The 14,899-nt window shown below is 48.4% G+C and overlaps 1 protein-coding gene across 1 annotated transcript in view; it reads right to left on the bottom strand.

Moving 5' to 3' along the window:
- The window catches only part of PNKD (PNKD metallo-beta-lactamase domain containing), a 219,116-nt gene that overhangs the window by 13,402 nt on the left and 190,815 nt on the right, over window positions 1-14,899 (bottom strand). The window lies entirely within an intron of this gene.

Below are 14,899 nucleotides of genomic sequence, written 5' to 3' on the forward strand. Positions count from 1 at the left end.
CCTTTGACATGTCTACTGGTGGCTTTGAGAGCCTGGCCTTTGACATGTCTACTGGTGGCTCTCAGAGCCTGGCCTTTGACATGTCTACTGGTGGCTCTCAGAGCCTGGCCTTTGACATGTCTACTGGTGGCTTGCAGAGCCATACTCAAGAACTACATGTCCATCCATCTCCCAAATCAAAAGGGATCTCCTAAACCTTCTTCGCTGTTATCAGCTCAACACTGACTTCAATCTCAAGACATCTTGCAACCCGCTTCGCCTCCAAATGGCAAGATTTCCTCTCATCACTATCGCATACCGATCAGCTCAATGTACTGCAGGACTCCTTCGTTTACTTAGATACTGGTCAATGAATGAGGAGTGTAGCTCCCCTCCTCTCCCCCCCCCCACTTGTTTATACCACTCCTTCCCCCCCCCCCTTTTTTACCAACTTCATCCATGCTCCATGTTGCCCAAGGTCCCAGGACACGTTCCTTCCATTCCACCCTTCAGGCCGAACGTAGTCTGTTCAGCTACAAGTCCCCTTGGCCCTTGCCCAGCTTAGCCATTCCAAGGCATATGTATGGGAGTAACGGATGACCCTTGGCAGGTTTTTTTCTGTATTTCACAAGTTGTATTTTATAATGTTTCTTCCTTGTAATATTGTTTGGTTTTCTCAAAATATAATAACATTTCTTAAAAAAAAAAAAAAAAAGAAAATTAAACGATGTAATGAATCATTTTAAAAAACTGTAAACTAAAATTGTAAAAAAAATTTTGCCAGCACCCGCGTTTAGCCCCTCCGCCCAGATAAAAAAAAAAAAAAAAAAAGGGTAAAAAATGTTAACGTTTTTTAAAAAAAATATAATTTTTTTATTAACCACTTAAGCCCCGGAAGATTTTACCCCCTTCCTGACCAGGGCCTGTTTTGCGATTCGGTACTGCGTGATTTTAACGAACAATTGCGCGGTCGTGCGACGCTGTACTTAAACGAATTTGACGTCCTTTTTTTCCCACGAACAGAGCTTTCTTTTGGTGGTATTTGATCACCTGTGCGATTTTTACTTTTTGCGCTATAAACAAAAAAACAGCGTCAATTTTGCAAAAATAACAATATTTTTCACATTTTTTATATGAAATTCTCCCCAAAAAAAAAAAGTAAAAATCAAAATTTTTTTACATTTTGGGCTAATTTTTTTTTTACCATATGTTTTGTGGAAAAAAAAAAAAAAAAAAAAAAAAAAAAAAAAAAAATCGCAAAAAGCGTATTTTGATTGGTTTGCGCAAAAGTTATTGCGTTTACTAACAAAAGGGAAAGATTTTTGTCATTTTTGTTGTTTTTTTTTTTAACGCGTAATGGCGGCGATCTGCGATTTTTTTTGCGGGACTGCGACATTGCGGCGGACAGATCGGACCCTTGACTGACATTTTTGACACTTTTGGGGTTACCAGTGACATTTCTACAGTAATCAGTGCTATACATATGCACTGTTACTGTAAAATTACACTGGCAGTAAAGGGGTTAACTTTTTTGAGAGGGAGGGGTTATGTGTGTCCCTAGGGGCGTGATTCTAACTGTGATTGGCTGTGGCTTGAGGTGTAGGAACAGTGATCAACGGGCCTACATAGTAGAACCGTATTATCATTGTTTCTACACAGGGGAGAATGACAGGCGGCTTGTTTACATTAGCCGCCTGCCTTTCTCCCTCTCCACCCGACGATCGCGAGTGACCGGCGGACATTGGGTCCACCGGTCACACGCGCGGGGGGGGGGGGTCCGTGACCACGCGGGAGCGCGCCTCCGGCGGCGCGCGCTCGCTCCCTAGACCCTCACAGGCTAGCGACGTAGCCCTACGTCGCTCTGCCTGGGAGGGGCTGACCGCCGACGTAAATAGTCGTGCGGCGGTCGGCAAGTGGTTAATGTAAAAAAAAAAAATGTACAAAACAATTAAAAAGGACTAATTCACACAGGTTCTCTGTTATGTTTGTGTCCGCTAATAATGATTTTAGTGCATTTTTTGTGAAAATATTGTCTTAATATATTTGGGGGGGGGGTCTGCCAGGTAGCCTGTACGGGCCCCCCGATAATTAATAAAAGCAGCCCTGTGCGCACTAAAAATTAAGAAAAAGTCCCTTCACTATGCTCACCTCCTGGGCCCCTCCGTTGAACTGATAGGGCCCAGGAAAGTGTAATTACACCCCCTCCTATAAGCAAGTAGGAGCAGGGTAGAAGTTTAGCAAGATTTATTTTTTGCATTATGCGATAATGAACTGTAATGCTTCCAGACCTCCCCTGTGGAGCTGATGGGGCCTGGCCCGGTACAACAGGACCGGTAGTACTGCCGTGTCGGCAGCCCTGCTCACAACTATCTACATGCATACTTGCCAACTGTCCCTTTTTTCCCGGGACAGTCCCTGCAAATAGGAGCCTGTCCCAGGTAATTTATATTGTCCCTGGAAGCGCCTGTTAATCAGGCTGCCCATAAATGTTACGCAGAAGTAGTGCAGCTGAATGGGAGAATTATTCCAACTCTGCTACTGTGGCCTTAAGTTTGAAATTCCCTTTTTAATTTCCTGTAATTCTCTCTATATTGAGTAGACTCTATAATCTGATAAATAGGCAAGATTAATTATGCAGAGTGGGCGGAGCTTCATGGAAGTGGGTGTGGCAATGAATAGCTGTGCTGCAAAGTGTCCCTGGAAATTTTTTTTAAATGTTGGCAACTATCTACATGCAGATCTGGAATAAACACAGGACAAGTTTACTACAGATCAGATCTTTTCTCTACATCAGTCAATAGAAATTCAGTTTTTACAAGATCTATGTATATCTGAAGTACACGCAGCAGGGGCTTTCCAGATAATGTTGTTTTTGTGAGTTTCTTTTAAAACAGCTGAAGAATCCTAATACGGAAAGTAGAGTATTGTGATACATCTGTGCAGGAAACTGAGATTATGGGTCATGTGTAAGTCCGTAACTTCACAATAACTACAAGTTTCCTAAGAAAAAAAGCTTCTCTATTCACCAAAGGTTCCTTTCTTGAACCGGTATAACAGTTCCACCTTATCTCTCAGGAATTATGTATTATTTAAATTTACTTGTATTTTCCCCCGGTCAAAGCAGAAGAGTCAGGCTGGAAAGCCCCCTGCCAAGGAGGCTGTAATATCTCCTGTCTGACCTAAGGGCTGATAACAGGCACTCAAAAAACTACCATAACAAAAAGGTACTGTACTGTTACATGTATGAATTTTAGGTTTATTATTCTTGAGTAGACCAGGCAAAGTTTCATCTCACCCATTTTGGAGCCCAGGCAGGAGACAGGTGAGCCTCCTTTGGTGCATTGCAACCCTGGACTGACATGTCTGCTCTGACGGGGAGGAAATTCAACTAAATAACAGCACAAACACCTATCCCTGAGACAGAGGATTGCACTATTATAACTGTAGAAAGAGGATTCCCGATTCTCACAAATGCCGAATACTGAAAAACCTGACATACTGAAGAGTTGTCTCTGCCAACCTTTTCTTCATAAAATGCTTATTGCCTGGCCGTCTTGCTGTAACAGCGAGTGCTATCTAGCTTTGAGGTTTCAGAGGACAAAATTACTTAACAGGTGGTGGTTTCAACACCACGCACTCTCTACCTGATCCCACAGCAGTCCACCCCATCTGTGGTGGAGTAGGAGAGGGAAGTTACACAGCAGAGAGTTATGGGACATCTTGAATCCACTGCAGTATAACCCACTTGCACACTGAGGCATGGGAGGAAGGTTACATGGCACAGACTTGTGTGCCTAGAGTCCTGTTGCCCAACCTGCAGCCCTGTGGCATTTTTTGTGCGGTCCTCTGGACCCCTACAGACACCATTCTATGTTGCCCTAGTGCCCTGTTATAGCAATAGTCTCTAGCAGGCTCGTGTAGTATGTCCAGTCTGCAGTCTTCTGCATCATGTCCGAAAACCTCTCACCTCACCACAACTCTCTTATCATGCCTAGTCTCCCCCAGTTTCCGACCATCTCCTGTATCATGTGCCCACAGTCTCCGACCATCTCCTCTATCATGTGCCCACAGTCTCCGACCATCTCCTGTATCATGTGCCCACAGTCTCCGACCATCTCCTGTATCATGTGCCCACAGTCTCCGACCATCTCCTGTATCATGTGCCCACAGTCTCCGACCATCTCCTGTATCATGTGCCCACAGTCTCCGACCATCTCCTGTATCATGTGCCCACAGTCTCCGACCATCTCCTGTATCATGTGCCCACAGTCTCCGACCATCTCCTGTATCATGTGCCCACGGTCCACGACCATCTCCTGTATCATGTGCCCACAGTCTCCGACCGTCTCCTGTATCATGTGCCCACAGTCTTCGACCGTCTCCTGTATCATGTGCCCACAGTTTCCGACCATCTCCTGTATCATGTGCCCACAGTCTCCGACCATCTCCTGTATCATGTGCCCGCAGTCTCTGACCATCTCCTGTATCATGTGCCCACAGTCTCCGACCAACTCCTGTATCATGTGCCCGCAGTCTCGGATCATCTCCTGTATCATATGACCGCAGTCTCTGACCATCTCCAGTTTCATATTCCCACAGTCTCTGACCATTTCCTGTATTATATTCCCACAGTCTCTGACCATCTTCTGTATCACATGCCCGCAGTCTCCGACCATCTCCTATATCATGTGACCGCAGTCTCTGACCATCTCCAGTTTCATATTCCCACAGTCTCTGACCATTTCCTGTATTATATTCCCACAGTCTCTGACCATCTTCTGTATCACATGCCCGCAGTCTCCGACCATCTCCTATATCATGTGACCGCAGTCTCTGACCATCTCCTGTATCATATGCTCAGAGTTTATGACCATCTCCTGTATCATGTGTCTGCAGCCTCTGACCATCTCTTGTATCATGCCTGCAGCCTCTGACCAACTCTTGTTATATGTCTGCAGCCTCTGACCAGCTCCTGCATCATGTCTGCAGTCTCTGACCATCTTCTGTATCATGTCTGCAGTCTCTGACCATCTCCTGTATCATGTCTGCAGTCTCTGACCATCTCCTGTATCGTGTCTGCAGCCTCTGACCATTTCTTGTATCATGATTAAGATCTTTGACTATACCCTGTTGTGTGTCTGCTGTCTCTGAGACTGAATATTCACCCAATTATATGTGCAGCCCTTTGGTGATATGGGGGGCCTTAGGTGTGGCTCCCACTATCAAGAAAGTTGACCACCACTGGCCTAGAGGCTTCAGTCTTGCCCAGAAGACCAGTGTAAAGCCTTCTCAATGCAGCCATATTGCTTAAACGGGCATAAAATATTTGACTTTTGCATTCGTTGGGATGCTGCCAATTAAATCCATGTCGGAGATAAACTTAGTCAAAGATATTAACCGAGTATGCTTTGCCAAGAAAGACATCTGCCTCTTATAAGTGACTTAAGAAAAGAGACGAATGTTACTCATCAGTAAACACTGAGCAAATGTGCTTCATGGTAACATGCATAAAAAAAAAAATAGGCAGAGAGACCGATGGGCTGGGATGGAGCCAAAAGGAAAAATAGAAAGCAGCTTTAGAGAGTTAAGGAAGAGAACATAAGTGGGAAGTCTCATCACCAGACCAGAAAAGACCCCCCCTTTTCTCAAAATTCTGCTCAATGCAATTGTACTGCTCTGTAGAGGCCCACATCTCCTCTATAGGGGTATGTGACTTGGGAACAATGGAAGGAATTGTCCCTCTTGATCCTTAGACTGAAAACTGGGAGCTGGGTTCAGTAGTACATTAACCTTAACTCCATCATCCTTTCCTGTTTTTTTTTTTCCCTGGAGTTCTCCTTTAAAGAGACCCTGCAAGAGAAGACCTCCCATTACTATACTCGAAATTATTGGTATCTAGAGATACTCTAGGTAATGGTTGCCATCATCCCTGATAAGGTACAAAATGGTTTATCCTCTTGGGGGGGGGGGGGGGGGAATGTTTGTCTAGGGTCCAACCAATATTCAAGATGGCCCTGGATACCGGCATCCACCACTCCCAAAGTTTTGTGAATGCCAAAGAAAACGGAATTTTTGTAAAATCTTACCTGTAAAATTCCTTTCTCTGAGTCCTCCGACAGTCGCCGCCTCTTCATATTCGTCACATATGGGGTATTAGACTTTGCTCCGAAGGAGTAGCTAGGCAACAGAATATGTTAACAATAAAGCTTTAACATATCCCACCCTCAAGGGGTGGTCCCCTCAGTCAATACCCTCCTACTTCCTGCAACCATATCTCAGTTTTAGTGGAATAGCAGTAGAGTATACATTCAAACCCCAAAAGAGGGGCGGGGGCGGCGACTGTCGGAGGACTCAGAGAAAGGAATTTTACAGGTAAGATTTTACAAAAATTCTGTTTTCTCTTACGTCCTCCGACAGTCGCCGCCTCTTCATATTCGTCACGTATGGGGACGTCCCAAAGCAGTGCAAACATGAGGGGTGGGAAACGCATCCGCGCCGAAAGGCAACGCAGTCTCCACATCAAAGAAAGGAACCTTACCAAAGGAAGGAAACCAGCTGGGCAACAGCAAAAATAAGTGCTCAACAGGAGCAACAACCCAGGAAAAGACAAAAAAACCAGGGGATACAAAAGATATCCCAACAGCCAGGAGTCCCCAACAAGGGACCCTAGGGAACAGCCGCACTAAGAACCTTGCGGCCAAAGGAAGCATCCGCCGATGCCTGAACATCTACTTTGTAGAATTTCGTGAAAGTGTGCACAGTCGACCAAGTCGCCGCCTTACACACCTGGGCTACAGAAGCCCCATGACGACAGGCCCAAGACGTACTCAGAGATCTAGTAGAGTGCGCCTTCACAGGCACAGGGGGAACCTTCCCTTGCAAAGCATAGGCCTGTTCAATGGTCTGCCTGATCCATTTGGCGATGGTAGAGGCCGAAGCCGCCATGCCCATCCGAGGACCCTCCGGAAGAACAAACAAGGAGTCCGTCTTACGAAAAGACTCAGTCGATTTAAGGTAAACCCTTATCGCCCGAACAACATCCAGAGAGTGCAATCTCACCTCCTTTGGATGTTTAGGCTTCGTGCACAACGAAGGCAAGACAATATCCTCATTAAGATGGAACTCCGAAACACGTTTCGGCAGAAAAGAAGGATTAGGTCGCAAGACCACCTTATCCAAATGAACAACCAGGTACGGAGACTTGCAGGACAAAGCCGCCAGTTCCGACACTCTGCGAGCCGAAGTGATCGCCACCAAAAAGGCGACCTTTTTGGACAACATAGACAACGAGATCTCCCTGATCTGTTCAAAAGGAGCACGTTGTAACACAGATAGAACGAGATTCAAGTCCCAAGGGGGCAAAGGATCCCTCCTAGGAGGAACCAGATGCCGCACACCCTGAATAAAAGTGCCAACCAAGGAGTTGGAAGCCACGGGACGTTGAAACAGAACGGCCAGCGCAGACACCTGACCCTTTATCGTAGCCAGCGCCAAACGCTGGTCGACACCCGTCTGAAGGAAAGACAGCACACGGGAAACCGAGTACGTGCGGGGTGAAAACCCCCTGGACTCACACCAGGCAAAATAGGCCTTCCAAGTACGGTAATAAACCTTCCCCGAGGAAGACTTCCTCGCGTTGATCAAAGTATGAACGACCTCTGGAGAGAGACCCTTCTCCTTCAGGACCTCGGTCTCAACAGACAGGCCGTCAAAGCCAGCGACTGTAAAGCAGGATGGTAAATCGGTCCTTGAGACAATAGATCGTCTCGAAGAGGCAGACGCCAAGGGGCGTCGACCGCCAGATTCACGAGGTCTGCGTACCAGGACCGGCGAGGCCAGTCCGGTGCCACAAGAATCACCGTGCTGCGTTCCGAGTGTAACCTGCGAAGGAACCTGGACAGCAACTGAATCGGTGGAAACGCGTACATCAGCCTGTACTGATGCCACGGGGCCACTAACGCGTCCGACGCGTCTGCCCGAGGGTCGCGCGTCCTTGCCACGAACCTCTTCACCTTGTTGTTGAGGCGAGACGCGAACAGGTCCACATCTGGAAGACCCCACCTCGCGCACAACGTCCGGAAGACAGCCGGATGGAGAGACCATTCCCCCTGATCCAGGGTCTGGCGACTCAGATAGTCTGCCTGCCAGTTCTCCACTCCCGGAATGTGAACCGCCGTTATCGCCGGGACATGAGTCTCGGCCCAAGACAGAATGTCGGCCACTTCGAGCCGCTCGGGCACTCCTGGTGCCCCCTTGGTGGTTGATGTAGGCCACCGCCGTGGCATTGTCCGTCTGCACCCGAACCGGGCAACCCTGCAGCCGGTCCGTCCAGCGATGAAGACAGAGCCTTATCGCACGCAATTCCAGAATGTTGATCGGAAGGGAAGACTCCCCCTCCGACCAAGTCCCCTGGGCGGACAGAACGCCCAGAACTCCACCCCAGCCCGACAGGCTGGCATCCGTGGTGATTACCGTCCATGAGATCGGACGAAACGACTTGCCCCCGGACACCAACGGGGACCGGAGCCACCACAGAAGGTTTTCCCTGGTGCGATGACTCAACGAGATCTGAAGATCCAGAGATTGAGGTCGCCCGTCCCACTTGGACAGGATCTCCGCTTGGAGACCCCGCGTGTGAAACTGTGCGAAAGGAATCGCCTCGAAGGCCGAGACCATCAATCCCAGACATCTCATACACGTCCGCAGAGACGAGTTCGGAACATCCCTGAGGAACCTGACTTCCTCCTGAAGAGTCCTGAGTTTGTCTTCCGGCAGGAAGACCTTCGCCTGCACCGAGTCCAGTATCATTCCCAGATAGGGGAGACGAACCGACGGACTCAGTGTCGACTTTGGAACACTTATCGTCCAACCAAACTCCTGCAGAGTTTGCATTGTGACAGACAGGTCCTCCTCCAGACCCTGTCTGGTCGCAGACCGAACCAGAATGTCGTCCAGATACCCCAGGACAGAAATGCCCTGGGCCCTCAATAATGCCAGAACCGGTGCAAGCACCTTGGTGAAGACCCGCGGAGCCGAGGCGAGACCAAAGGGCAACGCCACGAACTGGTAGTGATCCTCCGCAATGGCAAATCGAAGGTACCTCTGATGACCCTCGAATATGGGGATGTGAAGGTACGCATCCTTCAAATCGATGGAGGCCATGAATTCCCCCGGAACCAGGGCAGCCACCACCGACCGCAGGGATTCCATGCGGAACTTGCGAACCCGCACAGAGCGGTTCAGAGCCTTCAAGTCCAGAATCGGACGAACCTTGCCCTCCTTCCTGGGCACGGTGAACAGATTGGAATAAAACCCCCGAAATCTGTCCCGATGAGGCACCGGAACCACCACTCCCTGAGCCCTCAGGTCCCGCACCGCCAGGTGCAGATCCCGCAGGCGCTCTGGAGACAGTTGAAGATTTGAGGGAAAAAATCTGCTCTCCGGCCGAGAGAGAAACTCGATCTTGTAACCAGATCGAACGATTTCCAGAACCCATCTGTCCCGCACACGGGCCAACCAGGGCTGAAGAAAACCGAGCAAGCGTCCCCCCACCCCAAAACTGGGTGAGGGCGCCCCTTCAGGCCGAACTGTTATGGGCTGCAGGTCCGGATTGGCCGGACTTCTGTTTCCCAGACCAGGGCTTCTTCTGAGAGCCTTGGCCTTTGAACGGTTTGCCCTTGTAGTGCGGCCGAAAGGCACGAAAGGACCCCTGAGGGGGCCGAAAATTTGCATGCTTCTTCCCAGAAGCCCCCTTAGCCTTGGGGAAATGGGGCAAGAGAGTGCTCTTACCCCCGGTGATCCCCTTAATCAACACATCCAGGGACTCCCCAAAAAGGCGAGACCCATCATAAGGCAGATTGGCTAAGGTCTTACGTGAAGATTGGTCCACCGACCAACATTTCAACCAAACCAGGCGGCGAGACAACACCGCCACGCTGTGCACACGTGCAGCCAACGGAATCAGGTCCAGGTCCGCATCACACAGATACATGACACCCTGGTGGATCTGATCCACCATATCCAGGGTCGCCGCCGAGGCCGAATCGGCCACTAGGACGCGCCTAAGCATCTGCGTCCAACTTGCGATCGCCTGGGCCGCCATGAGAGAAGCAAACAGAGCCTTAAGCATAGAACCCGTAACAGAATAAGTATGATGGGCAAGAGACTCCAGTCTCCTATCCGTGGCATCACGGAAAACAGGGGAACCCTCTGCAGGAATCGCAGTGGCTTTGTTCAAAACCGCAATTGCATGATCCACTGGCGGAGGCACACACCACCGTTCATCAGTGGCAGGCGAGAAAGGATAACGCAGCTTGAATTTACTTGGTACCGCAAAAGGCTTGCGCAGATCGCGCCATTGATCCTTAACAGCGCGCTGAAAATCAGCATTGCAGGGAAAAACCTGCGGCGTCCTGCGTTTTCTCTGCGTCCCATAAGCCGCCAAGGCAGCGGGGGGACACACTTCCTCCTGCAAACGCAGCGTCTGTTTAATGGAAGCAATCAACTCATCCATGATTGCAAGCTCTTCAGGCGAGCCAGGGGGAGAATTATCGACCCCCTCAACTTCAGCCTCCACCTCAGACCCCACTAGATCAAGAGAGGAGCGGGACCCCGATAAGGAGGTCCCTGCCAGAACAGCCCCATCACCTTCACCCTCAGAATCAGAGGACAGAGCAACTCTGGGCCGTTTAGTAGATTGAGCAGCCACCAGCATTTACACCTGGGCAGCAAGGCCAGCCACAATAGTGGCTAAATCCCCCCCTGGGGGGGAAACAGCGGTCCCCTGGCTTTCCACCAATACTGTAGGAAATTTGCCCTCCTGAGAATCCATTGCCCCTGTAATGCCAGACAACCAAGGGTTAACTGCCCCTTTTTAGCAAGCGCGGCAAGCGCAGCCCACCGCACCACACTCAAGCACAATGAGACCCCCACAGGGAATATGCAAACTGAACACAGGCAATGGATAGCAAGAACAGAAGGATAAAACCTGAGGAGACCCTCGCTGCTGCTGCTGCCTCGATCGGTGTTCCTGGAAAGAGGAAGTGATGCTGCCAGGGCGCTCTATGTAAGCCTATGGAGGCTACAAGAAAATGGCCGCCGGCAAAATGGCGTCGTTTGGCGCCGAAAACGCCGCTCCACAGTGCATTAAAACGCACATATTACATCCCAATATAAGGATACATGTTAGATCGCCGCAGCGATCGCTGTATATGCCCAAACATGCCAATAAAAAACATGCCCCACAGCACACAGCTTCTCACACTGCCCAGCCTGACACACACAGTGTCATACAGCTCCCCCCCCCCCCCCTTGCAGCCCACAGCATGCAGCCGAGAGATAGGGAGACAAGCAGCGTGAATAGAGGCAGGTTACACAGTCCCAGACTGATACCCCCCCAGACAGACAGGTCCCCACATAAATACACTTACCTCACATGGCGTGGGGAACCCGCACAGGCGAACAAGCCGCTGCACATGAGGCAGGGAGAGTCGCAATTCAAGACGCACACAATGGAGGTTAAGAAACCGCACAGCGTCCGGTGAGGTAGCCACCTCACCAATCATCCCTGCACCGAACAGGGATGGGTCGTTCACTATGCCAGGAGCGTTACCTGGCTGAACGCTCGATGGCAGACTGGGAAGCCACTGACCCACGACCTGCGACCAGGGGGATCAGCCCGAGACCCAGTCCGCATGATCCTCTTCGTCCGAAGAACTAACTAACGCTGACAAAATAACAGCTAATGAAAGGTAGAGAGAAAAAACTCAAACAAAATATTAAAAAGAAGAAAGAGTCTGGGACAGAAAGTCCCAGCACAGAGAGAGCCAGCCACTCCTGACAAGCTAGACATTAAAACTGAGATATGGTTGCAGGGAGTAGGAGGGTATTGACTGAGGGGACCACCCCTTGAGGGTGGGATATGTTAAAGCTTTATTGTTAACATATTCTGTTGCCTAGCTACTCCTTCGGAGCAAAGTCTAATACCCCATATGTGACGAATATGAAGAGGCGGCGACTGTCGGAGGACGTAAGAGAAAAGCCTTTTTCATCCAGGGTACCTTTAGAGGTTGCTACGGGTTCCTTGAGCAATTGCCAATTTCTGCCTCTCAAGTAACCACTAACACCAATGATCTTTTTAGATATCTCTAAGAGGGAGGGGGGGGGATTCTTTCAAATGACCACCAATTTAAGAAGCATTCTTCCCCACTGGCCGTAATGCCAATATTCATAAATAGTCATTTTAGCAGGGGTTCCTTTAGACTGGAATTATTTTAAGGATTCCTCCATCTTAAATAGGTTGAAAGAGGCTGATGTCGAAGGCTCAGTACTGAAATAGAGGGCAGGAAGGACACATGAGCTGCTAGAGAGCGTATTAGTATAGTATTAGGACTAATATAGATAAAACATATTAAATTTATTAAATACAGTGGCGGCTGGTGTTCAAAATTTGGGGGGGGGGGGGGGTTTCAAACAGAAAAATGTAATAGGCATTGCTTTGAGGCAAATAACGCTGTAAAAAATTGCGTGACTTTGAGGTCGCAAAGTGTGAAAGGGGCCTTCAGTAATTAAGGTATAGTGTGCCCCCTTTCAATGCAGAGAGACCAGCGTGCCCCCTTTCAATGCAGAGAGACCAGCGTGCCCCCTTTCAATGCAGAGAGACCAGCGTGCCCCCTTTCAATGCAGAGTGACCAGCGTTCCCCCTTTCAATGCACAGTGACCAGCGTGCCCCCTTTCAATGCAGAGACCAGCGTACATGCCCCCTTCAATGCAGTGACCAGCGTACATGCCCCCTTCAATGTAGTGACCAGCGTACATGCCCCCTTCAATGTAGTGACCAGCGTACATGCCCCCTTCAATGTAGTGACCAGCATACACACAGGCAGCCACTGATTAAATACAAAAAGACTGTTTTCAAAGTCAACAGAGGTTATTAATAATGATTCAAGATGTGGTGATTCCAGTTATTTGCTGCCATCCATGACGCATGGTTGCTGTGGATGCCATAGTAACACTGGAATTCCAAAGCGTTTCAACAACTCAACAATGTCTTTTTCAAGGAATGCATCACCACTTTTTCCATCAAAGATATGTAGTGTTGTCTCACAACCATCAGAGTGCGCCTTGTCCCTCTCCATTATAGTGTATGCAAGGACCTTGGGCGGAAAGGTCCATGTGGATCTCTTAACTTCTCTACAGAAAGTTTTCCAGTGTAGTATAGTCCATTTTGAAGATATGTAACCAGCCCTCAATAGTCTTGACAGGACAACGGTTCCTTATAGCAAGTCCCTGGGTTATGTGCAGAGTTTCCCCTCTGCATGGAGACAGGGAATAAGCGTCTCCACAACAGGACGGGAACCATGCGCCCCCCTCTTTCCACATAACCCAGGGACTTGCCATAAGGAACTTGTCCTGTCAAGACTATTGGGGTCTACTATGGCTGGTTACATATTTCCAAAACGGACTATACTACACTGGAAAATTTTCTGTAGAAAAGTTAGGAGATCCCCATGTGTATGCATGGACCCAGGGTCCTTGCATACACTATAATGGAGAGGGACAAGGCGCACTCTGATGGTTGTGAGACAACACTACATAGCTTTGATGGAAAAAGTGGTGATTCATTCCTTGAAAAAGACATTGTTGAGTCGTTGAAACGCGTTGTAATTCCAGTGTTACTTTGGCATCCACAGCAACCATGCATCATGGATGGAAGCAAATAACTGGAATCACCACATCCTGAATCATTTATTAAAAACCTCTGTTACATGATTTTTGAATAATGTCCTATATCGACGTATGTCATATGTTACTATGTCATTATGTCCATATCCTTTGAGACTTTTATGGCTTTTTGTATTAAATAAATTTAATGTTTTATCTATATTAGTCCTAATACTATACTCTCTGGCAGCTCATGTGTCCCTCCTGTCCACTATTTCAGTACTGAGCCTTCGACATCAGCCTCTCTCAACCTTTTAAAGATGGAGGAATCCTTAAAATAATTCCAGTCTAAAAGGAACTCCTGCTAAAAAATACTATACCTACAGCTTACTGAATATTAACATTATGGCCAGTGGGGAAGAATGCTTCTTAACCACTTGCCGACCGCCGCAAGTACATATCGGCGGTCAGCCCCTCACAGGCAAAGTGACGTACCGGTACGTCACTAGCCTGGGAGGCTCTGAGGAGCGAGCGCGCGCCGCCGGAGGCACCCACCCGCGCGTGTGAGCGGCGGACCCGATGTCCGCCGCTCACTCGCGATCGTCCGTGACAGCGGGAGAAAGGCAGGCGGCTGATGTAAACAAAGCCGCCTGTCATTCTCCCCTGTGTAGGAACAGTGATCATACGGTTCTACTATGTAGGACCGAGAATCATTGTTCCTACACCTCAAGCCACAGCCAATCACAGTTAGAATCACACCCCTAGGGACACACACTGCCCCTCCCTCTCAAAAAAAGTTAACCCCTTCACTACCAGTGTAATTTTACAGTAACAGTGCATATGTATAGCACTGATTACTGTAGAAATGTCACTGGTAACCCCAAAAGTGTCAAAAATGTCAGTCAAGGGTCCGATCTGTCCGCCCCAATGTCGCAGTCCCGCAAAAAAAAAAAAAATTGCAGATTGCAGCCATTACGCGTTAAAAAAAAAAACAACAAAAATGACAAAAATCTTTCCCTTTGTTAGTAAACGCGATAACTTTTGCGCAAACCAATCAAAATACGCTTTTTGCGATTTTTTTTAACAAACATATGTAGCAGAAAACAAATTGGCCGAAAATGTTAAAAAATTTAGATTTTTACTTTTTTTTGGGGGGAATTTCATATAAAAAAATGTGAAAAATATTGTTATTTTTGCAAAATTGACGCTCTTTTTTTGTTTATAGCCCATGATCAAAAAATCGCACAGGTGATCAAAT

Source organism: Pelophylax lessonae, assembly GCF_965119305.1.
Source record: "Pelophylax lessonae genome assembly, chromosome: 6".
In the NCBI taxonomy this organism is placed as follows: domain Eukaryota; kingdom Metazoa; phylum Chordata; class Amphibia; order Anura; family Ranidae; genus Pelophylax; species Pelophylax lessonae.